Genomic DNA, 24,116 nt, shown 5'->3' with positions numbered 1-24,116 from the left:
TAGATTTTGGGTCGTAGCAACTCTTAGTTGTGGGTGAGATCATCTAAGGGAATCAAGTGCGTAGTATCCTGCTGGGATCAGAGACGTAAGGAGCGCAACTGTACCTTGGATCAGTGTGAGATTGATTGGGGTTCAACTACAGTCCAGACTGAAGTTAGTTTGTAGTAGGCTAGTGTCTGTAGCGGCTTAATACATTATGTTATCAATCTGGACTAGGTACCGGGGTTTTTCTGCATTTGCGGTTTCCTCGTTAACAAAACTTCTGGTGTCTCTGTTATTTCTTTTCCGCATTATATTTTTTTATATAAATGAAATATCACAGGTTGTGCGTTGAATCGATCAATTGGTAAATCCAACCTTTCGTTGTTGATTGAAATTGACTAATCCTTGAACATTGATCTTTGGTACCGTTCAAGTTATTTCTCTTGTATTCAATCATACTCGTAGATTTCTATTTGCTTGATTTGGGATTGAATCAAGAAATTGAGATATAACTCTTTGATATACTTTTTTATTAAGACTGAGTCTGGCTGTCTAGTTGATTCTCTTAAAAATATATTGGAGTTATTCCATACATATTGCTAAGCGAAATATTGGGTGAGGTTGTTAGACCCCCACTTTTTCACAACCTTTACCAGAGAAAGGTTGAATCGGTTTTAACTTATGCATAACAAAATTTGAAAGCCCCGAAACACATATGCCTTTATTTTAAACACAAAGATTCAACATATTGTGACTTTTTCACATATGAGTTTCAATCGGAACACCTTTTGATCCTTTGATAAAGCTTACCAACATGGGATAGAACTTAATCCCGCTAAATCAAAAAGCCACACAAACCATAAGGGTTCATACATCATATGAAATCGAATATTAAGGTTAAGAAAACCGAAATCAAACATCCCATACACATAGAAATAATATAAAGCATTTAAGCACAGGCTATGTAATTTTAAAACTATCACAACAAAAATTATAAAATAATAATTTTATTCATAAATAATAGGTAGTTTTATTCAGCGATAGACCTTACACAATAATTGAAAGAAATCAAAAACTGATGTCTATTTTGTTTGGATTAAGTATTACAGCAAATAACTTAATCTCTAGTGATGCTCTTATTGTTCACTGAAGTTTCTTCAGTGTTCAAACTCTTGAAGGATGTCTCGAAATACTTGTCTACAACCACTTTATGTTTTTCAAGTTCTCAACTTGAAGCTTCATGTCTGCAAGATCGGTTTTGTCTCTTTTATTTTATCTTTTATCCAATCTCGATGTTGAACCAGAGTAAAAATATTTCCTATCAGATCTTCAATTCATTCATAACTTTACACATATCGTCTGGGGGAAACCACTCGGTAAGATTTGAATCATCAAATGCAAGAAGACATGACTCTTTTTGAGATCTATTAGAGTTATGATCAGACATGATTCTGGAGACAACCTTCCTTATTCTTCTTTTTGTGATGATTCCTTGGCAGTTTCTGACTTTTTGAGCTTCCTTTTTATTCCACATTGTAACACTGCATTTTATAGGAGACATGCTCAACAAATAAAGGGTTCACCAAGGGAAAACAATTATACCTAGAATATAATGCACAACTTGTGATATTTCAATTAATATAAAAATATAGTGCGGAAAATAAATAACACAGACACCATAAATTTTGTTAACGAGGAAACCGCAAATGCAGAAAAACCCTAGGACCTAGTCCAGATTTGAACACCACACTATATTAAGTTGCTACAGACTCTAGCCTACTACCAGTTAACTTCTGACTGGAATATAGTTGAGCCCTAACCAATCTCACAGTGCTTAAGGTACAGTCACGTTCCTTACGCATCTTGAACCACGCCGGATTCTGCACACTTGATTCCCTTAGCTGATCTCACCCACAGAGTTGATATGACCCAAAGTCGATGACGTGATAAATAAATCTGTCTCACACAGAAAAGTTTATTGAATAGATAAATTTGTCTCCCACGAAAATACCTACGAGTTTTGTTCCACTTTTTATCTTACCTATCGGAGATTAAATCTCGAGCAAATCTTAGAGAAGATAGTACTCAACACTTTAGAACAAAGTAAGATCAGAACACGCAACCACAATAGAAAATAGTTGGGTCTAGCTTCAGAATCCCAATGAATTCTTTAAGTCGTTAACCTATAATGGTTTTAGGAAAAACCTAAGTTAAAGGAGAATCGACTCTAGTCGTAACTAGTATCACACATGAGGCGTGGGGATTAGGTTTCCCAGTTGCTAGAGTTCTCCTTTATATAGTCTTAAAATCAGGATTTGCAATCAATGTTACCTTGGTAACAAAGCATTCAATATTCACCGTTAGATGAAAACCTGATTAAAGTCCAGCTAATATCTTTCAACCGTTAGATCGAACTTAGCTTGTTATACACAAATGAAATGTGACTTCATTTAGGTATGAGTAACCGTACCCAAACGTGTACACATAGTTGGCTCAACAATAGTTAACCGAAGTTAGACACATGAATACTTTCATATAAATTTTGTTCATCTTAATCACAACTAGTTCAAATGACTCAAATGAAACTAGTTGTGGAGTTATTCAATTGTTTATATTCTCATAGATGTATACAAAACATAATTGAATCAAAATCGATTTTGATTCACTTGAATCAATTCATGAGTATTATAGCCACAGTTTGCAAAAGATTGCATTCCTTAATATATAAATGTATTAGTTCATGAAGAAACCGATTTTAGAACTTAACCCACCCAAGTATGCAAACGATTATGCATACCTAAGTGGACGGACATAGTTTGGGTTTGCCGGTATGGGAACAGGTACGCGTACCTCTAAACTCGGTTGAATTCCCGGACTTGAACTTTACGCCGGTACGCATACGGGTATGCATACTATGGTTCCCGGACTTTGAATAACTTGCAACAGTTAGCATAAAAGTACGCATATTGTGCTATATTCAATCAATGATTAATTGTTCTAAACTCCATCTCAATTGTTGAAGCATTCTTGGAAGACGGGAATAACTGTCTCACACAAACTATTAGCTTTAAAGCAATTTTTAAGTGATCAATAGATCAATACGAAACATTCTCAGTCTACATCAAATGACTGTCTCACACAAATCATGTAATATGTTACCAGGCGATTTTCACACGATCATCTTTTGACTTTTGTCAAGAATATAAGATGAACTTGGTTAAAGCGAAAGCTTACCAACACATATTTCGAGAAATATGTAAGCGAGTTAAACTCAGCTCGAAATATCAAATGTTTATAGTATAAATTCTATACAGCTATACGACTTTTGTCTTAATTGGAGATAGAACAGAAATAGACTTCTGAGTGATATATGAGGTCAAGTCTCTACATACGTTTTGTTGATGAAGTTCCACAATCTCCCCTTAGTAGTTATTCGTCTTCAATCTATGAATGCCGTGAAGTCTAATGCTCAACTACACATTCTATCCTTATCTGAGACATAACTATAAGTAGAATAGAAGTCAAGACTTATAGTTTTGGCAACTAAACTTGACAACAAGCTTGAGATATCAACGCTTGCAAGTTCGACCGAGCAGTGCTCTAACAATATCCCCCTTTGTCAATTTTAGTGACAAAACTATCAATACATATGGATTACAAAATAAATAAACTTTGTAGCTTCTCATCCAGATGCTTGATTTCCTTGGTTCTTCAACATTACTCGAAATCTTCGTCACTTCCAATTACTCCAGTGATTCTGAACGTGTTCAAATCAGCATCATAGTTGTTGAAGATCCATAGCCATAACAATAAGAAAATAATTGTTCTCAATTATTGTTATACAGTGTCATAGTATTATTACACAACATCAATGTCCAATTGTATCACAACTTTGACAATAATAGTACGATGATATGTATCACCCCCTAGTCAATAATTCATCTCACAATGAAAACCACTCCCCCTTATATAATGATTCGTAAACCATATGTATTTGTAGTGTGAACTACACATTAATATTCTCCCCCTTTTCGTCAATATAAATTAGCAAAGGTACGAAAATCGGTGGGATCATAATTAAATTCTCATAGAGATACTTCAGGACTAAAAGAGAACATATCTGTTAGAGCATTTCTCGATTGAACCCACCAAACGTTGGTATGTCAAGTTTGGTTGTCATATTTTAGTGAATCAAAACTCATTTAAAGAGTCGCTTGATTATTTACTAGAGTCAACTTTGTATAGGTTAGCTATAAAGTTACTAGGATATGAGACTTACAAGTATTACATGAAGACTTGAAGAATGTGAAGACATAGTATTAAGGAATTACAACACAAAGTATAACGTCTATCTTTTGAACTTCGTATATAAGACATCGACATAATCGTATGAATGCTATTGTGGTTATGTGTATGGGTATGGGTGAATATTTCGTCCTAGGAAACAATGTTTTGCATTCGTTTAAAGAAACTATAATTCATAAACTTGTTTTAAGAATTGAAAGGGAAATCGCTAGGCTCATTGGTATTGTTATTCATCGCAAATCTTTGGATTACCAATATGTGTGTTTAGTATAACCGCTCATAAATTGTTTATGTATCTTGGTAAAACTATTCACAAGGCCTAACTTTTGTATTGGTATGACTTTTATTAGTGAAACCGATCTTAAGTAATCACCTGAGATGGTATGATCAATATTTATAATTGGTATGACCATTCCTAGTCATTGGGTGACCGATCCTAAAACTTGGTTGGGACTAATCACAAGATGTGTAATCGATCGTAGTAGGTTAACAAGTGAAAAAACGGGGGTCTAACAACCCCACCCAATATTTCGATTAGCAATCTGTATGGACTAACTCCAATATACTTTCTAGAAATCAACTAGACAGTCAGACTCAATCTAGATAAAAAGTATATCAAGGAGTTAATATCTCAATCTATCGATTCGATCTTTACTCAAGCAAATGGATATTTTCGAGTCTTTATCAAATACTAGAGAGATAAACTTGGATGGTACCAAAGACCAATATCCAAGTGTCAATCAATTTAAATCAACAACCAAAGGTTGGATATTCTAATTTATTGATCTTAACGCACAACCTATGATATTTCAATTATATAACAAAATATAATACGGAATAGAAATAACACAGACACCAGAAATTTTGTTAACGAGGAAACCGCAAATGCATAAAAACCCCGGGACCTAGTCCATATTGAACTCCACACTGTATAAAGCCGCTACAGACACTAGCCTACTACAAACTAACTTCGGTATGGACTGTAGTTGAACCCTAATCAATATCACACTGATTCAAGGTACAGTTGCGCTCTTTAAGTCTCTGATCCCAGCAGGATACTACGCACTTGATTTTCCCTTAGCTGATCTCACCCATAACCAAGAGTTACTACGACCCAAAGTCGAAGACTTTAATAAACAAATCTGTATCACACAGAAAATTCTATGATGATAGATAAATCTGTCTCCCGCAGATAAACCTAAGAGTTTGTTCCGTCTTTTGATAAAATCAAGGTGAACATGAACCAATTGATAACCCGGACTTATATTCCCGAAGAACAGCCTAGAATTATCAATCACCTCACAATAATCGAAATCATATGGTAGCGAAACTAGATATTGCGGAATCACAAACGATGAGACGAAGATGTTTGTGATTTCTTTTTTATCTTGCCCTATCGGAGATATTATCTCAAGTCAATTATTGAACTCGTACGATAGAAAATGGAAAGATCAAATCGCTCAACTACAAGAGATGTAATTTCGTCTGGATTTACAATCCCAATGAAGTCTTTCAGTCGTTAACCTACAGGGTCTTGAGAAGAAACCTAAGGTTAAAGGAGAATCGACTCTAGCAAAACCAACTAGTATCACACAGGAGGTGTGGGGATTAGTTTTTCCAGTTTCTAGATGTCTCTTTTATATAGTTTTCAAATCAGGGTTTGCAATCCAAGTTACCTTGGTAACAAAGCATTTAATATTCACCGTTAGATGAAAAACCTGATTTAACCAAGCTAATATCTTTCAACCGTTAGATAGAAACTTAGCTTGTCACACAAAAATGAAATGTATTTCGTTTAGGTTTGAGTAACCGTACCTAAACGTGTACACTTAGTTGGTTCACAAATAGTTAACCAATGGTTATACATATGAGTACTTCTATATTAACCATATTCATCTTCTTCACATAACTAGTTCAAATGACTCATAAGAACTAGTTGAAGAGTTGTTAAATTGCTTACGTCTTTATGGATAAACACAATTGAAACAAAATTGGTTTGGTTCACTTGAATCAATTCATGAAAAATACAGCCATGGTTTGCAAAGATTGCATTCCTTATTGATTTGTTGTTTTAAGTTCATGAACTTCGGATTTGAGAAATATAAACAGCTTGGGTACGCGTACGGGTACGTGTACCATAGTTACTGGATTTGAGTTTAGAAACTTAGAAGAAATTTTCGGTTTGAAAACTTTTATGGGTACACGTACGGGAATGCGTACCTAAGGTGACTGGTTTAATAGTTTGCATACTTACAAACTCAGCAGAAATTTTCGGTTCGAAAACTTCCACTGTTACGTGTACCCAACCTGTCTCCTTCACCAATACCATATGCACACACTTGGTTTCCGGCACATGGATTTATACACTAATGTGCGAACACACTATATATGCTTATATCCATAGTTGGTTACGTAATCTCAACTCTACATTTCAATCATTGAAACATTCTTCTATAATGTTATAACAGTCGTTGTTCATAACTATAGTCATTAAAGCTATTTTCAAGATTGAAACGTCATCATGACTTTCGTCACGGGTTAAAGCGAAAGCTTACCAACACATATTTCGAGAAAAATATACGCGAGTAAACTCGGCTCGAAATAGCAAATGTGTCTGTATGAAAACTATCATACTTATACGACTTTGTCTCAAGAGTAGGAGATAGAGTAGATAGACTTTTGAGTGATAGATAAGTTCAAGTCTCCACATAACTTTTAGTCGGATGAAGTTCCACTGGTTCCTTGAGTAGTTATTCGTCTTTGTAAGATGATCGCCATGGAGTCTGGAGCTCAACTACACTTAACTATCCTAGACCGAGACTTAGTCATAAGTAAACTAGAGATCAAGACATATAGTTTTGACAACTAAACTTGACAAACATGCTTGAGATAACAACGCATGCGATTTCGACCGAGCAATGCTCTAACAACAAGTTTTAGTAATTGGTGTGATCGATCCTATAACTTGTGCAACCGAATACAAGTTATACCATATATATGTGGTAACCGATCCTAGTACCTAGTCAACCAACTTTTGGTAACTAATGTGACCGATCCTAGTACCCACATGGAGGTATAATCGAAACTTTTTTTGGTAGAACCGTTAAACCCATGAATGGTGATTGAATGTTTTTGATCAATCACATAGTTCTTGGAAATCAGATGAACCAATTCTAAAATTGTTTGGAAGTGTGGAAAACCGGTTCCAAGATTGTAAATATGAAAAAGCATTTACAAAATAAAGATGACGACATACTTTGAACATGTACAATAACTCTTATATTTTATTGTTCAAAGATATTCCTTAATAGCTAAAGTTAATAATCTCGGATCGAAATAAATTGAGAATCTTTTAATTAAGGTTTTTAGTTTTATATGCTTTTAATTTCCAGCAATTAAAATGCATATCTTCAGAAAATAAAAATTGGTAATGTGCACTTACCCATTGGAGATTTTCTACTGAGATTTCGGTCAATATGTGGACAGAGCATTTCCAGGAATTATGAAAACCGAATTTGAAAATATATTGCATATCTTGAGAATATTTTCGGTTTTGGAAATTCCTTGGTGTCCAAACTTCCTTGGTCTATAAATATTGAATTTTGCATTTCAAGCAAACTAATCCTCAGGGCCAGCAAAACTACCTAGTTGTGTTGTTACTGGTGGAGCCGCCTATTCGGAGAGGAAAGTACCCTGATTAGGCGAAATCTCTTACGACCGCTCGTTTTAAAGACTTCTTTGGGATTGGGAAGCTCTACGAGTAACGTTGGTGGGAAAATAGATAATTGCAGTTAATTATTAATTTTCGATTGATTTGATTGACTAATGGTGGTTGAACTTTGATTGCACCTAGTTTGTTTATGCTTGAGAATCTTCTCTTCTGATATAAGATTCACTCAAACTAGATCGAAGTTTCGACGAGGATATTTAAATTGTTTGTAGATCTAAAGACGGCTTCTGATAATCCATTGTTAACAGACTCCATTCTGTGTGTGATTGATCATAAGAGATTCAAGTTGATTGTGTGCAGGTGTTTATTGAAGATCTAAGAAGATTTAAAGACAAAGAAGATTGCTTGTTTGAGTTCATAATCTTTGGTGCGCAAAAAACTTGATCGGTTGGGGATCCAACTATAATCGGTTTATCTTTGTGATAACCTTGATTGATTAGTTGAGTAGATCAGCATCAATATATTGTCTTTGTGACTCAGAAGTATTGATTGCAAAATCTAAACAATTACTTTGGTAGTTGTATTGAGATAGATCTAAGAACCTGACAAAGGAGTTTATTGGGATAAACGGAAGAGCCTTTTGTCAAACTCATATAACTTGTTTGAAAAGAGTTGTTAACGAAAAGATTTGTTGTTCCTTTACTGTTTGGAATATGAACCAAAGGAATTGTTCCAAGTGCGTGACTTATTACAAGTTGGAGGCGCAGGGATACAGACGGAACTAGGTGAACTATATGTTTATTTGCTTAGTCTCAACTATACGTAGTTGGTTTAGATTTTGTATAGCGGCTTAGTCCTGAGAGTATTCAATTCTGGACAAGGTCCCAGGGTTTTTCTGCATTTGCGGTTTCCTCGTTAACAAAATCTTGTTGTGTCATTTACTTTTAATTTTCGTATTACAATTGTTTTATTATAATTAAAGTAAATTGCACTTTGTACGTTAACATGGGACTTGATATTGATCCCATTGGTTTCGGTTATTTCCGTACCTTTTATCAAGTGATCACTTTGTTGTTATATTGTCTCGATTTCATATCCATAGACTATCACACAAAGTGTATTGGATTTCTCCACTTGACTTTGATATTTATTCAAGAGTTAGGCAAGTCCGGACTAACCCTATTTCAAGTAGACACTGTGTTGAAATATTCCTTGAGTGATTGTATCTCCAAGAGGTTTATACACAGTGGGTCTTGTATAAGTTGTGATCAAAATAAAATATTGTGGTATATTTGGGTACCCTTGTCTTTTCAAATTGATATCAGAGAAGGCAAACACGAAAAGATCGAACAATCTGTGTTTGGTGTGATCCAACCTATAAGAAATTGAAGCCATGTATGATTCAGTTAACGTAGAGCAAGAAGATGATATATCTCAGAAAGGATGTTTGTTTTCAAAACCTGATAAACAGCTCAGCACTGTTAGTTCACTAGTGGAACACAACTCAGGAAATATTAACCATGATGAGTTAATAAGAAAACAAATACTTGATACAAACAAGTCAGATTCAGATGACAGTGATGAGATTAAATTTTTCATGAAGCTTGCAGAAAAATATAATCTAAAAGATAATATATATTATCCATCTGTCGAGAAGATCGTCAGAGAATCTTTGATTCATGAAGATGCTGAATCTAATGTACTTGACTTTGTTCAATCCAAAAGGGATATATTAGATAAAACAAGGATATGTGATTCTAATCTCCAGAATATCTTAAATAATACACAATATTGTGATTCTAATAGTCTAACCACTTACAAGAATCAAAATAGATGTGCTTCAAGGGGTAATCATATTACTAGTATCCAGTCAAGACCTTCTGTGATTTATTATGACAATGATTATCTCTTAGACATAGGAAAATATCAGCTCATGTATACAAAAACAAATGATTTCAGATCATGCTGTTTTGTTAGTGATCAACTGTCTAAAAACGAATCCATGAAACAATCCCATCAAATGATGTTGTCTTATTCCAATAAACTCCTGTGATTTATTATGAAAATGATTATCTCTTAGACATAGGAAAATATCAGCTCATATATACAAAAACAAATGATTTCAGATCATGTTGTTTTGTTAGTGATCAACTGTCTAAAAACGAATCCAGGAAACAATCTCATCAAATGATGTTGTCTTATTCCAAGAAACTCCTGGGTCGATATAAGAGTTTTGATTATTTCACAACTCAAAAAACTTCAAGTCACGCTAATGATCCTGTTTATCAAACTGATCATTCTGTTAAATCAGAACACTCCAGCTGTGACACAGTAAAAGAAGTCTGCTCTTGGAATAATCCCAAAAGGGAAGATATTCGAAAATATCATGATGGATCATGTTCCACAAATTCTAAGCTATCACAAGCTCACTCCAACAACTGATGTTGATGTTCGGAATTTCCCTAGATGTGCTCAATTCAAATAAGTTGGAAGTTTTTAAAAGGAGCACAAGAACATGAAGGAAGCATAATATTTCATGAACATCTAAAAGTGTTTTTCTATGCTTGGAATAGTTTTTTGAAAATACTTTCAATCTATAGAAAGTCCATGAGAAAATTTGGGAAAAATATTTTCAGATCCTCTCAATCATACTAATTCGGAAAAGTTCTTATGTAGTTTCCGAAAGTGTATATTTTCACAAATAATATACCTTGATTAGGTATATCAATCTTGGAAACCAAGTATTGATCAGTTATGTAAACCATCTATAGGACCGATACTTCCATCTATGTTTTGTTTGCGGTCAAGGATGGGTGAAAATACTATTGACGTTGAATATCAACTACGAAAACTTGAAACCTTTCAAGTTGATCTCAAATGCTATTTCTCAAAAGAACATAAAAAGAATCATATATCTTTTGAACTTATGCTTATGCTGATGGGAGATTTTGAAGTTGCTAGTGATCTTATGAAAACTGTAGTTATGAATGAAAAACTGCTCGAATCAACTCTTTTTGAAGTTGATCGTTGGGGTGAACCTCTCAAAGAGAAGATTCAATCTTCTAAAAGAGAAGAGAAGACAAATGAACCTGATTTCTGAAGAATCTTCAGTAAACAATAAGAGCAACTAGAGATTAAGATACATGCTGTAATTCTTAATTAAGAAAAATAAACATCAGTTTTTTATTTCTTTCAATAATTGTATAAGGTCTATTATGAATAAAACTATCTTATGGTTTGGGTGACTTTTTGGTGTAGCAGGATTAAGTTCTAGCCCATGTTGGTAGGCTTTATCAAAGGATCATAAGGGGTTCCGATTGAAACTAATATGTGAAAAAGTCACAATATGTTGAATCATTTGGTTTAGCATAAAAGCATATGTGTTTCGGGGTTTCAACTTTTGCGTCGCATTAGTTAAAACCGATTTTCAACCTTTCTCTGGTAAAGGTTGGTCCTTGTTGTTGTTCTTTTGTTTTGGCGAGAGGATGACAACACAACGGGGTAATGACATATCTTTTGGGGGAGAAGAGGATGCGGAACTTGAGGTAACGAATTTGTTAGTTAATCATTTTCATGTTTAAGAAAAACCTGATGTTATTGCATATATTTATTGCTTTTGCTTAACAAAATTTCGGTACAATTGATGTTTATTCCATTATTTGTGTATGGATGTGTGTGTGATTCAATAGTTTTCCAGTTAAGAAAAACTATTGCTATCTTGCTTTATTGTTTGGTATCAATTGTTTAGGCTTACGAAATTACGGTGCAATTGCGGTACTATAATGTCTATGTTTGTTTCAATTGCTTCCGATTGAGGTAAATAATTATGCAAGTTGATTTATTTGGTTTGTATGAATTGTTTATGGCAAAAGGGTTTTCGGGATCAATTGTTTAGTCCAATTGGATTCCGGATAAGAGAAACTAAGTTATTTTTGATCTTAGTTAGACTTATCAAAGTGGAGGTTTCGGTTATTCAAGTCTAATCAAATGCCTTAACAAGAAATGCTAGTTAACGAACCTAGTACTTGTCTTGTTTAAAAGTGAAAGGTCTAAGTTATTATTTGAATAATTAGAACTTGATGAAAAAAATAGAGTTAATTCTGATCTTTATTTTGGTCTTATCGAACAAGCGATTGCATTTGTACAATCGGTTTAGCAAAAGAACTAAGGTGCTTAGTCTATTTTTGATTTGCTAAACTATTAGGGAAAATTGTTTCAGGCAATTGTTTCCTTGATAACATATCATAACAAAATTACTTTGTAGTTTCGATTTTGATATCCAACAAGATGATAATTGAACTCAATACTCAATTCTCATTCATTCTGACCCCACAAAAAACTGAGGTGGATGATTTTGGTGAGAGTATCGCTAAATGGAGCTCTCTGATTCATTCTCGCCCGCCATAGCAGTTACCTACACTTTCTTATCTCGCTTCCAAGTTAACCCCCCACTACTCGATCCACTTCCCACTTTGGAAACACAACTAATCCCCATTTCTGACCCGTACAAAGAAAAACCTCTGATCAAAGCTAATCCCACTACGTCTATCCGGTGTTCCCTTCTTTCTTAGAAATTGACAGTATGTAACGGGGATCTTTCCCTTTGAAAGGGTATTGGCAAATCCCGATTCGTCCTTTTACTTTGTTTTAATGATTCTGTCATGTTTTGGTTTTGGATATAAGGTTTTGGTTGATTTGCAGGAAGACGAGTTCTCCACTTCTATTGTAAAATTTACCGGATTAGTACTAGGTTGGATGAATTGTTTTTCTTACAACATCTGATATACTGAAGGGACATATGCCTCTTCATTCATTCTCTTTCAAATAGAATTCTCAAAGCATTTGTTGGTTATTTTCAGAGAGCAAATGTAACGTACGTTAACTGTTTGTAGAAACGCCAAACAGAAGTTCATCAAAAAAATTGATCTTCACCGTTTTGTGATAGCGTGGATAATGTTGAGGCTAAGATTAAGGTAAAATTCTTCTTTTTTTTTTGTTTTTTTACTTCTTTTCTGTTTTGATTTATGATTTTCAGTTGCAGAGGTTGATTTGGTGATTTTCGTTTCTTTGCTGCTAATACCTAGGCTGTGAGTAACTCTGACTCCATTCCTTTCAAGAAACAATCAGTTAATGGGCTATTAATGAAGCTTGGTTTTTGGGTCAGTGTTAAAATGTACTTCCTTTTGAAATGTGTAGGCTATTAGTTAAGCTTTGAGAAGAGGGAACATGGTCAAATTTGTGCAACAAAAAGCTCTTAAAGTTATCAAATTAGAAGGCATTGGATTTGAGCGACAACATCAAATTCAGTATATGTAGCCTTGAATTTTATTCCTTGCTCATGCACCAATTAATAAACTTGAAAAGAAGGAACTTTTAATCCAAAATTCCATAAGAGGTACTCCTTCAAGATTTCATGCTACTGATTATGTTGTCACTTACTGTATAGTTGTAGTCCAAAATTCTTTACTCGAGCAATATCATGATGTTCTTTATTATATATGACAACTACGGCAACAGCTAACCCAAGCAGTAATAAGCTTTGCACTTCTTTTCCTGCATCTGATAGAGAATAATCTTATCCCTCACCAAAAATTAGGTGACCGGTGTATATGTATACTAATACATGAATATTAGCTTTAATGCGTCAGGTTGCTCTTATTGGTATGTTCTTTGATGCAGTGTGAATGTATACTTCATTGATTGTGAATGGAATAAAAACTTAAACAATGAAATAATCCATAAGAGTATTTGTACATTTTCTTTCTTCAATTCTTTCTTTCAGGTGTGTATCAGCATCTTTTGTAGATCATCCCCGACAACATTTTCGTAGATCTCTGTGAGTAACTAGCTAATTATTATGGTTTTCCAGTTGGTACTTCATTTAGTTAAATTGCATAGAATATCTTCAATAGGAGATTTAAACTCTATATCCCAGTTTGTTAAGTTTTTTTCTTTTTTTTTGTGCGTGAGCAGTGAGTTGTTTGACAAAATTCCTAAATTGTTTTTGTTTTTGTTGTTTGGTTACTTGCTGCTTAACAGGGTGATAGCTGCAGCTACTAGGCCACCGAGTACTTGCCACAATAACAGTAGAACCTACTTGGTAAATTTTCCATTTATTTTTGAAACTAAGAAAAGCCATACATTACTTCTAGATCTCCAAAAGCTTTAGTTAAACTTTTTATTGAAATTAATAGTTTCAATTATTATGATTAATCTTAATTTTTCTCTGTTATAGAACACGATATGATTTCGTTTTGAAACGTATTCCGAGTGACTGCCGTTAAAATTTCATCAGTTACGGGGCTTTCTGCACGAAACGGGTTCGAGAATCATTCCATGAATTCTCTCGCCAATGTAAGTTTATTAGGGTTATGAAGTCGAGGAATAGGTTAAAGGAGCAGTTTTTAAGTGTTAATTGGAAATTTCTTAATTTGGGGTTTTTTCTAATATTTTCTTTTGGATATACAGGGATTGATTGAGATGGCTTCTATCAGAACGTTTTATTTTTGAAGAAGGTTTTAAAGATTTCTTAGACCAGGCTAACTGTCCATGAAGATATGGCAGCTATTATCGAGGTCTGAATTTAGCTATAGTTTGCACTTTAGGTTAGTAGTGGCGATCACCGCATTGTATCTCATGTTTGATAATGATACCAATGTTATTTTTCAGATGTGTCAGTTTGCATTTTCAGATTATTGTATAATTGACGAAGGTTGATCACTTACACAAGCAAGCTACACAACTGCACGGCTTGGAACATTTAGGTAAGGTTATGTTTCTACTTAAATGCTAATGACAGTATCGTCTTGAATATATTCTTCACAATGTTGCATAAATTGCCATATTCATTAATTAATAGGATATGGAGATGCAAATCTATCATTGCTAACGGCAGGGAGCTACTGCATCTCTATTATAAGAATCTTGCTTTTCTTTAGAGTTGTAGAAACGGCGCATGCAGGTTGGTATTCCAGTTGATTTAGCTCTTAACCGTATGCCAGCTGATGCCACTTCACCTGTTGTACACCGATGACATCCACAAATGCTTTCTAACTACTATATTGTATTGTTGCAGGTGAAGAAGTTTTCACACTTTAAAATGGTACAAGTCCAGCAATTCCAAGAGTTACGATGTTATAAATAAGCATTTCCGCGTCATATAAAGCATGGTTGGAGTTTAGTAAGGATAACCTTGCGTCTTATTTACAGTCACTTAATATTCACTTTTCTTTAATCTTAACTTCACGTCAAAGAAATCATCAACTACTCCTGTAGTTATAACCTTGAAATTGCATCGAGTACAATATAAATGAGAGAAGTTGGGTCGTCGTATATAGTCCTGTTTGCCGCAGATCCATCAGTATTGATGTCATACCGTTCTTACAAGGGAGTTGATAGGTTTCTTGCTCAAGTTAGTGTTAAAAATAATGCGCAAATGGATGCTGCATCTGTGACGGAGTTTGCGGGATCAATCTTTGCTTAGAAGGGTTATTTACGGGGCAAGGCTTTCAACAAAGATCAATTGCAATGGATTTTATGTATTTCACCGTGGGATACTTTGTCTCATTGAGCTTTGTTAAGATTTTCAAGTTTCATTATTAGTTCTTATTTCCTTCTTCTCCCCGGAGTATTTGTACGCCACTTTGTCTTTTTGTAAACTCTTTTTTTCATCCTTGATGTAAAATTAAATTGAAGAAAAAATTGTGTTGTTAACCTCATTGGGTTTGAATCGACCAACGAAAAAAGAACTAGAAAAGTGGGCATTCGCCTCACCGATTACTCGGCTGTAGCGAATCTCCTCTTGGTACCGGGTTCTTATGTGTCATTATTCTTGGTACTAGCTCTGTGCTCCGTTGAGTCAATTCAATCTCGCCGAACTCCGGTGCGAAGTACGGGTTACTATCTAGTTGGTTATCTAAAATGGTGGGTGGAACCCTCGTGCTTAACTCTTATCGGTTGCAAGTCTTTTAAGATTTGTAAGATCCTTTCGGTTTGTCCTTTATTTGCTCGTACCTTTGTCATTTTGTGACAAAAAGGGGGAGAAATATATGGAGTAAACAAGTGATTTGGTATCACTAAGGAAAGGACCATGGTGCTTAAACGTTATATCTAACGAAAGAGTAAAGCATAGACTAAGGGGGAGTAACGTATCATATTGATACTTATAGTTATATGGACTACAAAGGGAATAACAAAGGCGTGCGGATTGAAAATCTACTTATCTTACCTTTAGGGGGAGTATTAGCTTTGTTATCATAATGTCAACAACCGCATTTATGAATTGAATGTATACAGGTTATTGTGCTGTTGAAACTTGGGAATCAAGCGTATGTCTGATGAATTCTAGTAATTTGTTTATCCATGTGATGTAAGAGTTAAGTCACTAAAATTGACAAAGGGGGAGATTGTTAGAGCATTGCTCGGTTGAACCTACCAAGCGTTGGTATGTCAAGTTTGGTTGTCATATTTTAGTGAATCAAAACTCATTTAAAGAGTCGCTTGATTATTTACTAGAGTCAACTTCGTATAGGTTAGCTAGAAAGTTACTAGGATATGAGACTTACAAGTATTACATGAAGACTTGAAGAATGTGAAGAAGTAATGAACTACATCGACGACATCATCCTTCCACTTGAGGTTAGTAATATTTGACTTGAACTGTTTCATTCCTAACGTATCTTTCAAGTCGTGCATATTGAAAACTATTAGGAATTATAATACGAAGTATAACGTCTATCTTTTGAACTTCGTATATAAGACATCGAAATAATCGTATGAATGCTATTGTGATCATGTGTATGGGTATGGGTGAATATTTCGTCCTAGGAAACAATGTTTTACATTCGTTTAAAGGAAGTACAATTCATAAACTTGTTTTATGAATCGAAAGGGAAATCGCTAGGTTTGTTGATATTTTTATTCATTGCAAATCTTTAGATTACCGATATGTGTGTTTGTATAACCGCTCATAACTTGTTTATGTATCTTGGTAAAACTATTCACAAGGCCTGACTTTTGTATTGGTATGACTTTTATTAGTGAAACCAATCTTAAGTAATCACCTGACATGGTACGATTGATACATGTAATTGGTGTGACCATTCCTAGTCATTGGGTGACCGATCCTAAAACTTGGTTGGGACTAATCACAAGATGTGTAATCGAGCCTTGTAGTAGGTTAACAAGTGAAAAAATGGGGGTCTAACAACCTCACCCAATATTTCGATTAGCAATCTGTATGGACTAACTCCAATATACTTTCTAGAGAATCAACTAGACAGTCAAACTCAATCTAGATAAAAAGTATATCAAGGAGTTAATATCTCAATCTCTCGATTCGATCTTTACTCAAGCAAATGGAAATTTGCGAGTCTTTATCAAATACTAGAGAGATAAACTTGGATGGTACCAAAGACCAATATCCAAGTGTCAATCAATTTAAATCAACAACCAAAGTTTGGATATTCTAATTGATTGATCTTAACACACAACCTGTGATATTTCAATTATATAACAAAATATAATGCGGAATAGAAATAACACAGACACCAGAAATTTTGTTAACGAGGAAACCGCAGATGCATAAAAACCTCGGGACCTAGTCCAGATTGAACACCACACTGTATAAAGCCGCTACAGACACTAGCCTACTACAAACTAACTTCGGTCTGGACTGTAGTTGAACCCTAATCAATATCACACTGATTCAAGGTACAGTTGCGCTCCTTACGTCTTTGATCCCAGCAGGATACTACGCACTTGATTTTCCCTTAGCTGATCTCACCCATAACCAAGAGTTGCTACACCCAAATTCGAAGACTTTAATAAACAAATCTGTATCACACAGAAAAGTCTATGATGATAGATAAATCTGTCTCCCGAAGATAAACCTAAGAGTTATGTTCCGTCTTTTGATAAAATCAAGGTGAACATGAACCAATTGATAACCCGAAATTATATTCCCGAAGAACAGCCTAGAATTATCAATCACCTCACAATAATCTAAATCGTATGGTAACGAAACTAGATATTACGGAATCACAAACGATGAGACGAAGATGTTTGTGATTTCTTTTTTATCTTGCCCTATCGGAGATATTATCTCAAGTCAATTATTGAAGTCGTACGATATAAAATGGCAAGATCAGATCGCTCAACTACAAGAGAAGTAGTTTCGTCTGACTTCACAATCCCAATAAAGTCTTTCAGTCGTTAACCTACAGGGCCTCGAGAAGAAACTTAAGGTTAAAGGAGAATCGACTCTAGCAAAATCAACTAGTATCACACAGGAGGTGTGGAGATTAGTTTTTCCAGTTGATAGATGTGTCTTTTATATAGTTTCAAATCAGGGTTTGCAATCCAAGTTACCTTGGTAACAAAGCATTCAATTTTCACCGTTAAATGAAAAACCTGATTTAACCAAGTTAATATCTTTCAACCGTTAGATCGAAACTTAGCTTGTCAAACACAAATGAAATGTATTTCATTTAGGTTTGAGTAACCGTACCTAAACGTGTGCACATAGTTGGTTCACAAATAGTTAACCAATGGTTAGCCATATGAGTACTTCCATATTAACCATATTCATCTTCTTCACGTAACTAGTTCAAATGACTCATAAGAACTAGTTGAAGAGTTGTTAAATTGCTTACCTCTTTATGGATAGACACAAAAATCGGTTTGATTCACTTGAATCAATTCATGAACAATATAGCCATCATTTGCAAAGATTGCATTCCTTATTGATTTGTTGTTTTAAGTTCATGAATAATATAGCCATGGTTTGCAAAGATTGCATTCCTTTGTTGGGACTAATCACAAGATTTGTAATCGATCCTTGTAGTAGGTGAACAAGTTTTAGTAATTGGTGTGACCGATCCTATAACTTGTGCAACAGAATACAAGTTTATGCCATATATATGTGGTAACCAATCCTAGTACCTAGTCAACCAACTTTTGGTAACTAGTGTGCCCGATCCTATTACCCACATGGAGGTAGAACCGTTAAACCCATTAATGGTGATCGAATGTTTTTGAAAAATCACATAGTTCTTGGAAATCAGATGAACCAATTCTAAACTTGTTTGGAAGTGTGTCAAATCGGTTCCAAGATTGTAAATATGAAAAAGGATTTACAAAGTAAAGATGTCGACATACTTTGAACATGTGCATTTATTGTTCAAAGATATTCCTTAATAGCCAAAGGAAAGAATCCCGGATCGAAACAAATTGAGAATCTTTTAATTAAGGTTTTTAATTTTATATGCTTTTCATTTCCAACAATTAAAATGCATATCTTTAGAAAATAAAAATTGGTAATGTGCATTTACTAATTGGAGATTTTCTACTGAGATTTCGGTCAATATTTGGACAGAGCATTTCCAGGAATTATGAAAACCGAATTTGGAAATATATTGCATATCTTGAGAATATTTTCGGTTTTGGAAATTCCTTGGTATATAAATATTGAATTTTGCATTTCAAGCAAACTAATCCTCAGGGCCAACAAAACTACCTAGTTGTGTTGTTACTGGTGGAGCCGCCTATTCGGAGAGGAAAGTACCCTAATTAGGCGAAATCTCTTACGACCGCTCGTTTTAAAGACTTCTTTGGGATTGGGAAGCTCTACGAGTACCGTTGGTGGGAAACTAGATAATTGCAGTTTATTATTAGTTTTCGGTTGAATTGATTGACTAACGGTGGTTGAACTTTGATTGCACCTAGTTTGTTTATGCTTGAGAATCTTCTCTTCTGATATAAGATTCACTCAAACTAGATCTAAGTTTCAGCGGGATCTTTAGACCGTTTGTAGATCTAAAGAGGTCTTCTGATAATCCATTGTGAATCCAAGCTTTGAACCAAATCTGAATGTTTGTATACTAGTGATGCGTCATTTGAGATAGTGTTACTATCTATAAAGTCATATTGCTACAAACACGGACTTATGAGGTCTTAGCGTGTTTGCCTGCTCTGATACCAATTGAAAACGCAGGGGTATAATATTTCGTTCGGAAATCTGTATAGACTAAACTCAAATACAATTCCAAGAACACCAACTTAAAAGTGAGACTCAATCAAGAAATGTATCAATGAAATTTATCTTTTCTCAATACAATCAACAAATCGAACAGATAGAAATCCGTGACCCTGATTGATGTGAGAATAACTTGAACGGTACCAAAGACCAATACCCAAGTGTCAATCAATTTTTATCCAACAAACAAGGTCGGATTTATCAATTGTTATTGAAATACGCACAACCTGTGATATTTCAATTATATAAAAAAATATAAAGCGGAAAAGAAATAACACAGACACCAGAAATTTTGTTAACGAGGAAACTGCGAATGCATAAAAACCCCAGGACCTAGTCCAGATTTGAACACCACACTGTATTAGCCTCTACAGACTCTAGCCTATTACAATTTAACTTCGGACTAGAATGTAGTTGAGCCCTAACCAAATCTCACACCGATTAAGGTACAGTCGCGTTCCTTACGCCTCTTGAATCCCAGCAGGACTCTACACGCTTGATTCCCTTAGCTGATCTCACCCATAACTAAGAGTTGCTACGACCCAAAATCGAAGACTTATAAACAAATCTGTCTCCCACATATATGTTTATTCTGGTTTTGTTTCCGTCTTTAGATAAATCAAGGTGAACAGGAAACTTAACTAATAATCCGGTCTTATACTCTCGAAAAGAAGCCTAGAAATATTAGTCACCTTACAATAACCTAACTGATTAACAGAAGAAGTTATTGCGGAATCACAAGAGTCCGAGACGAATAACTGTTGTGATTATTTTTTATATCTTACCTATCGGGGATGAATCTCGAGTAAATCTTAGAGAAGATAAAACTCAATACGATAGAATAAGTAAGATAAGAATACGCAAATACAAAGAAAATAGTTGGATCTGGCTTCACGAATCCCAAATGAAGTCTTCAAGTCGTTAACCTAGTAATGATTTTGGAAAACCTAGGTTAAAGGAGAATCGACTCTAGTTTGCAACTATGACACATGGAAGTGTCGTGATTAGGTTTCCCAGATGCTAGAGTTCTCCCTTATATATCCTTTCAAATCAGGGTTGCTTACAATCAAAGCTAAGATAGCTTAGTAACAAACCAATTGATATTCACCGCTATGTAAATTCTTGATTTAAGATTCAAGCTAAGTCTGCTTAGAAATTAAGCAATCTATATCCACCGTTATATGGTATTATCTTGATACACACAAATGAAATATACCTATATTTAGATATGGATGAATCGTACCCAAACGTGTATACCTTGTTGGCTCAATAATATTAACACTTCTAAACCAAATATGATGATCAATCAATCATGATAGATACTCAAATGAATCTAATTGTGTTTCAAATAAAGTTGTTCAATTGTTCACTATTTCACAGAAATATATATGAACCAATTGAATCAAAATCGGATTGATTCGTAAGAATCAATTCATGAACATTAAGCCACAGTTTGCAAAGATTACATTCCTTAATTCATAAATCGGTTTGAACAACTTCATCATCTAATAGAAATATATATGAACAATTTGAAAAAAAATCGGTTTGGTTTGTAATTGTACAAAGTACTTATACAAGAACCAATTCATGAACATAATACCACGGTTTATAAAACTAGTTCACATACCTTATATCATTAAAGTTACAGGGACTTTAGTTCACCAACGAACCTGAGTTCATGAGTATGAAAATCACACTTACCTATTTTAGAAGTTAACCACTGTGTTCACGTACTTAACATCAGTTTGCGAACAACAGTTCTGAACTTTGGCTTTGTCCATACGCAAACATCAGCTATGGACTTGGCCTTGTCTAGAAATTCACAAACAGGGTACTCAAACAACAGCTCCGGACCTTTTCACAATTAAAACAGTTCGCAAACAAAGTTCGTCAACAATAGTTATGGACTTGAACTAGACTTGCACAGTTAGCATACAAAGTGTACAACGTGTATTATATCCAGACATGGTAGTCGTTCTAAAACTCTCATTTAATTATTGAAACATCCTTGTAAGAAAATAATGGTAATCTTACACATACCACTAGCTTCAAGTAATTTTCAAGTGATTAATCGATCAATACGAAACTTCCCAAGTTGACATCAAATGATTGTCTCACACAAATCATGTAAGATGTTCAAGGTAATTTTTACATGACCATCTTTAACTTAATATTTAGTTTCTAACAAATAAATTGTCGCCAACTAAACACGTCAAGTATACGATGAACTTAGCTAAAGCTAAAAGCTTCCAACATGTATTTCGAGAAAATAGATAAACGAGATAAACTCCGTTCGAAATATCAAATGTCTATAATGAAAAAGTCTATATAGATATACGACTTAGTCTCATTAGAAGATAAAATAGAATAGACTTATGAGTGATAGATAAGTTTTAGTCTCCACATACCTTTTATCGATGAAGTTCCTCCAAGATCTTCAGTAGATCTTCTTCTTAAATTGGTGAACGCCATGAAGTCTAAAGCTCAACTACACACTTCTATCATAATCCGAGACATAGCTATAAGTAGACTAGAAATCAAGTATATAGTTTTGATCAACTAAACTTGACAAACAAGATTGAGATAGAAACGCTTGCGAGTTCGAACGAGCAGTGCTCTAACAAGATAGTGATAGTGTACACATCGGTCTTACAAACTAGAAAAACAATTATAAGTCTGAAGCCGTAATGCATGTACTCAGTACACGAAACAAAGTAGCTATATGTCGACAAACATATGTATGGTACGCATATTCATATGCACACCTTTAAAAGTCTGTGAACTCGTGAATCAGGATTGGTACGCAAACCAGTGCGCGTACTATAAAGGAACTGTAGTTACGGAACCGGTTTGGTATCAATACCGGTACATGTACCAGAAAATTTATGTGGACTCCGGAACGTGGCTATGTTTAAATAGTATCCATACAAGTATGCATACCACAAAATTTTTGTGGACTCCGAAACTCATTATGTTTAAATGGTATCCATACCGATACGCATAACGAAAAAGTTCCGTGAACTCCAGAACTCGGTTATGTCTTAAGATTTACATACCGGTACACGTACCGTGACATAATTGTTCATGAACAGGTTAGTGATTGTACCTTGTACGCCTACTTACCATGTCGGTTAAATTATTATGCACATGAATTATTTCTCTGAGATAATTTGCATTTGAATAATCTCTAAAAACACCATAGACATATTTGATCACATGATTGTGTTTCGAGTTAAGTCTTTAGTGTTTATGAAAATGCTCAAGCTTATAGTTCAGTTGGATAGCTTCGGTTAACCATTCATGAGCGCGGTCTTATACACGGTTCGGTTACGTTTCATCCCAAACCAGAGTGTATATCTTGATTATATTAATCAGATTCAAAGATTTATCTAATAGTGGATATTGTTTGTTTAGTTCCAAAGCTATCTTAGCTTAAACCTAAAGCAACATATGCTTTGAATGTCTATAAAAAGGAAACCTCAAACAACTGGGATCTTTAAATCCCGACACAAATTTTCTTGGTGTGTCCTAGTTGTAATACTAGAGTCTTCCTCTTTCTAAAACCCTTTTAGGGTTTAGCGACTACAAAGACTCCATAGGGATTTGTGAAGCCAGATCTATCTATTGTTTATCTGATAGCTCGAGTATCCTGATCTTGTTCAATTGTTGAGTTGTTCACTTGAACAAGATATATAGAAATCATCAAAGTTCTCTTCGTCTCAGACTTTGTTGATTCCAAAAGTTTTATACTTGTGAGGTGAATAATAATTTAGGATGCATTTCGGGTTTCATAAGTTCAGATTTTGAGGTTAGCTAGACTTTGTCTATTGCTATCGATTTCCATCACCTTGATCTAACTTTTTGATCGTAAAGGAAATCACATATAGGCTTATTTGTGGGAGGGATATTGGTTTAAATCTTCAATTGAGTTGAAGCAACTCTTAGTTGGTGTGACGTCAGCTAAGGGAATCAATTGCGCAGAGTCCTTCCAGGATTCAAGAGGCATAAGGAATGCGACCGTAACTGGATTGCTGGGAGGGTTTGATTCGGTCTCAACTACATTCCAGCCCGAAGTTAATTGATAGTAGGCTAGTGTCTGTAGCGGCTTAATACATTTTAGTGTTC

General features: G+C 34.6%; 1 long non-coding RNA gene across 9 annotated transcripts; it reads left to right on the top strand.

Moving 5' to 3' along the window:
- Positions 1-12,368: 12,368 nt before the first annotated feature.
- Positions 12,369-15,509, top strand: LOC113347028. 9 transcript variants are annotated; one of them, XR_003358699.1, is made up of 12 exons: positions 12,369-12,568; positions 12,659-12,707; positions 12,817-12,930; positions 12,999-13,044; positions 13,154-13,352; positions 13,740-13,793; positions 13,997-14,057; positions 14,193-14,311; positions 14,426-14,532; positions 14,649-14,721; positions 14,817-14,918; positions 15,033-15,509. It is a non-coding gene; the product is annotated as an uncharacterized LOC113347028 (long non-coding RNA). The 9 variants fall into 9 exon arrangements; XR_003358701.1 differs by having other exon boundaries at positions 14,636-14,721; XR_003358697.1 differs by having other exon boundaries at positions 14,627-14,721.
- The last annotated feature ends 8,607 nt before the right edge of the window (positions 15,510-24,116 follow it).

Source organism: Papaver somniferum, chromosome 2 (genome assembly GCF_003573695.1).
Source record: "Papaver somniferum cultivar HN1 chromosome 2, ASM357369v1, whole genome shotgun sequence".
In the NCBI taxonomy this organism is placed as follows: domain Eukaryota; kingdom Viridiplantae; phylum Streptophyta; class Magnoliopsida; order Ranunculales; family Papaveraceae; genus Papaver; species Papaver somniferum.
This window is presented reverse-complemented; position numbering and strand designations above follow the sequence as displayed.